Below are 5,024 nucleotides of genomic sequence, written 5' to 3'. Positions count from 1 at the left end.
AATAGATACAACTAATACAGTTAGGTCATGACCTGCGTGCTAACCTTGCCGTGTTCGCCATGCAGATTCAGGAATGCAGATTGTTGCCACTCCAGCACCAAACCAAGTGTTTGCAGGTACATCTTCAAGGACTTCTCCAGTTAGCCTCAACCGCCAGATGTCTGCTGTCGAGCTTGACATTAGGGAGGAGATAGAGGAGGCGGCTATCAACCTCAACGTCACTATGTCACAGGGATCATTTAGCACACAGCCTCAGCCAAAGAGGGTGGTGAGGCCTGGGAAATATGCAAGGTCTCCCTTTGTAATGGGTTATGACCCTCCTACTAGAGCTCCAGCGAATGTAGTGCAGATATACAAGCTATTCTATAGGGAGAACGCGAACAAGCTAAAAGAGTAAGCTCTCAGCAGGAAAAAACCATAATTCAAGTTTGTTTTTCATCCTTACCATTGGTAAAGCCTAGTTTCTTGACCGCAATATGTTCTATTTCAACTGTGCAGCATGTGGATTATCAGCACCAACCCAAAATACATGGACATCAGTGGGGAGCGGCTCCGTGAGATGCTACGCGATGGTGGTGAGGTGGATAGTGTGCTGATGACATTGGTGATGAGAAGGTACCAACAGATGGATGCGGTCTTTGCTGCTGCAAAAGGGGAAGGATGTTGGCGACATTGGCTGGAGCCAGATTTTGTGGTGAGGAACTTCAGTTGAAATCATTGATTAATACAAAAAATTCCATGCTTCAGCTAAGTGTTACTCATAAATTCGAAACATGCAGAACCATGTTAGGAGAGGAGATAACATTTCAAAGCTGAGGTACATCAAGGACATGTTCGTGGGGCCGCATATCACTTACGAGGTTCACAAGTGCACCGAGGTGACCTTTTAAAAAGACAAAAGTGATTTAAAAGATTTGATAAATAATGTTTATTTAATAAACTCCCGTGCCTTTTTTCCAATTAACAGGTTGTGTTGCGAGTTAAGTTCGACTTCAAATGGTCTACATACATATGGGACTTTCCAAGGGCGAAGATTTTTGTCCTCGACCCAACAATGAACAATGGTGACGAGTCTGATAAGGTAATTCAGCTCAGGCACAGGAAGGTTGCAGACGAGCTTCACAAGGCTATAGAGATATGCATAAAGTCATTCTTCTCTGGATGGGAGCCAGACATGAGGTCGTGGAATACATGCTTCCCAAGGGGCCTGGCAACAGGGATATGCAGAAAGTAATGATTTGTTGTGTGAATAATGCTTACTTTATGTAATCGTGTCTATTCATAAGCATAGTTACTGACATTCTGAATTTCACATGATTTTCAAGCAAGACACGGGCATATATGCTACTCACTTTGGAAGGAATTGGATGGGAACTAAACTGAAAAGGGACATGAACCCGGTAAGGAATTTCCAACAATGAAGATGCTTGCAGAACAAGTGGGTTAGCATGTTGATTTGCGACCTATAACTAATTTTTTTAACAAACGCAGGGTGACGGTGTCATGCATGCTAGGATGAACATGCTTGTGGACTTGCTTGGTTCTGAAGGTAACATTGGTCATCTGCCTGCGAGGTACAAGGATTGCCTTATTAGCAAGAATGACAAGATCAAGGATTGACTTGTTCGCAAGAAGGACAATATGAACAAGTTATTTTGCCGGGAGTGGATGGACTACTTGAATTGAATGTTTGTTTAGCCTCGAAAGAAAATTCATAGAACTTCCCAAACTATTCGGTCTTTAAAACTATGATGTGATCAGAATTAATTTGCTTTCACTTGGTGAACATGTTAATTTATTAAATTTGCAAGCTGTTCTCAGTTAATTGTTTCGCATACGGACCAATGTGGCATCATTCAAAATACCACATAACAGCAGGGGTGATTAGCAATTCAGAAGGCAGAAATAAATTGTAGATATGGCGGAGTCTATAAAGGTGGAACCCATATATAATTATCAGTGTGACACACTAGCCTAGTTGTCCTTGGACCCTAGAGTCCTCACTGTCTGGCCCAGACTGATCACCAACGGTAGCCGCTATCAGTTCAATGTCTTCTATTGCGTGCCTTGCCGCCTCCATGAATGATCAAAACTTCACGAGGGTTTCGGCTTTCTAGTATTTTGGCAATAGTGACATAGCGGTCCGGATAGTATATTTATGTTTTTGCTCGTCTGTGGAGTAAAGCAACAACTTGCAAGTCTCCGACCAGTTTATCAAGCTGACTAGTCGGTGTAGAGCCCTACAGTCATGAGATCACTGACCCTACGTAAAAATTCATCAAATCCACCAACAAAGCCAAACAGGAAGTGAACCTAAGCGATTTTAAATTTGTAAATTTGGAAGCAGTGTACTAGGTATTTTTACAGAAAATTGTAGGTGTTGCAGCAGCCAAACCATGCCAGATAGCTGGCACCGCCCCTGGTCATTAGGACGAATGGAATAAGTTCACGATCTGATTAATCACTTTTTCTGGGAAATAGGGAACTAACTTGAATATGTTGATACAACATTGTTAAAGTACTGGGAATGCGTTTGATTGATGGTTTTATAAAGGGAAGAGAGGAGTACCTTCTTAATCATGAGGTTTACAGTGAATATGGCCCTGAGGTTGAATCCTTTGTTTTGCCACGGATATTTGCATGATCCAAATAAAGCATAGGTATAATGCGACCAAACTTCATAATTGGAAACAGTACACTATATGTTGGCAGTGGTCTTCAGCTAACCTGGTTGGGAAAGAGAATGAACCGTTTCCCCCTCAGTACATATGCGACTTCGGAAAACATCCTCGATTAAACAGAAAAATATGCATTGCATAAGCACCATCGTAGTCGAAATATTAAAAAAGGATAACTCTAGTGATTTGTTTGAAAATGGGTACTGATGACAGGAAGCAACAAACTGTATACTTATCACAGCGTAAAAATTGAAGAAATGCCTATGGAACTTTATATGTATCATCTGAAGAACTTAACAAACTTCTTGCTTTTTCGCAAGAGTACTTTTGCTGCTCTAATATGCAACACTTTCAATGGAAAACAATTCTTGCACGCGGCCAATAGAAACAAAACCGAACATGAGTGATCTTGCCAAGGGAGGTAATAATAAAATATTTAGGGATAAATAACAACTTAATTCGGGCTCTGCAAACTAGAACTCAGTTGGCACATACAGAATAAAACATACTGGTGTAACTTAATGGTCATACAATGTGGCGAAACATCCTAATTCAGCACATACATGATCACCAACAAACTACACTAGTGTGTAGACAGCACATAAGCGAGCACTGAAGCAAGGGTAACAGCTGAAGAAATAAATGCCACACACATCTTAGTGTGAAATTCCAACCTCCTTGACATCTTAATCTCAGTGTCGAGTATTGTGGTCTTCAACTTGTTGACCACCTGCTGATTTTCAATCTCCATATTGCTCCTCTCAGTCCACAACTCTAAGTATGCTTGCTCCATTTCCTTTTTCTTTGTCTGCAACCTTGCTGCTCTTCCAGAGTCCAGGAAAGCCTGATCCCAGAGTTGTATTAATGAACGGCTAAGTACAGGACCCCATGCTTCATCTATCCACATGAACCAGGAGCACCTATCAGGTCCCTGCATGCAGATAAAATTGGGATGATATAGAAGAAATTTGAATGTCTGCAAACTGAAATGCAAAAAATTAGATAATTGAATCAGATACTAAATGCTCACCGAGAGAGGGCATCCAAGGAACCTCCTGCCTGTGGCCGCGTAGACGAAAGCCACTTTTCTTGCTGGACGCATTTCGTGATGGCACCTATGTGGAGAGGAAGTTGAAGGAAATATGCCCTAGAGGCAATAATAAAGTTATTATTTATTTCCTTATATCATGATAAAAGTTTATTATTCATGCTAGAATTGTATTAACCGGAAACATAATACATGTGTGAATACATAGACAAATAGAGTGTCACTAGTATGCCTCTACTTGACTAGCTCGTTAATCAAAGATGGTTATGTTTCCTAACCATGGACAAAGAGTTGTTATTTGATTAACAGGATCACATCATTAGTTGAATGATCTGATTGACATGACCCATTCCATTAGCTTAGCACCCGATCGTTTAGTATGTTGCTATTGCTTTCTTCATGACTTATACATGTTCCTATGACTATGAGATTATGCAACTCCCGTTTGCCAGAGGAACACTTTGTGTGCTACCAAACGTCACAACGTAACTGGGTGATTATAAAGGAGCTCTACAGGTGTCTCCAGAGGTACATGTTGGGTTGGCGTATTTCGAGATTAGGATTTGTCACTCCGATTGTCGGAGAGGTATCTCTGGGCCCTCTCGGTAATGCACATCACTTAAGCCTTGCAAGCATTGCAACTAATGAGTTAGTTGTGGGATGATGTATTATAGAACGAGTAAAGATACTTGCCGGTAACGAGATTGAACTAGGTATAGGATACCGACGATCGAATCTCGGGCAAGTAACATACCGATGACAAAGGGAACAACGTATGTTGTTATGCGGTCTGATCGATAAAAGATCTTTGTAGAATATGTAGGAGCCAATATGAGCATCCAGGTTCTGCTATTGGTTATTGACCGGACGTGTCTCGGTCATGTCTACATTGTTCTCGAACCCGTAGGGTCCGCATGCTTAAGGTTACGATGACAGTTATATTATGAGTTTATGCATTTTGATGTACCGAAGGTTGTTTGGAGTCCCAGATGTGATCACGGACATGACGAGGAGTCTCGAAATGGTCGAGACATAAAGATTGATATATTGGAAGCCTATGTTTGGATATCGGAAGTGTTCCGAGTGAAATCGGGATTTTACCGGAGTACCGGGAGGTTACCGGAACCCCCCGGGAGGTATATGGGCCTTAGTGGGCCTTAGTGGAAGAGAGGAGAGGTGGCCAGAGATGGGCCGCGCGCCCCTCCCCCCTTGGTCCGAATTGGACAAGGAGAGGGGGCCGGCCCCCCTTCCTCCTCTCTCTCCTCTTCCCCCCCCCCTCCACGAATCCTATTCCAACT

The sequence above is a fragment of the Triticum dicoccoides genome, chromosome 2A (assembly GCF_002162155.2).
Source record: "Triticum dicoccoides isolate Atlit2015 ecotype Zavitan chromosome 2A, WEW_v2.0, whole genome shotgun sequence".
In the NCBI taxonomy this organism is placed as follows: domain Eukaryota; kingdom Viridiplantae; phylum Streptophyta; class Magnoliopsida; order Poales; family Poaceae; genus Triticum; species Triticum dicoccoides.
Note: the sequence above shows the minus strand (reverse complement) of the source record.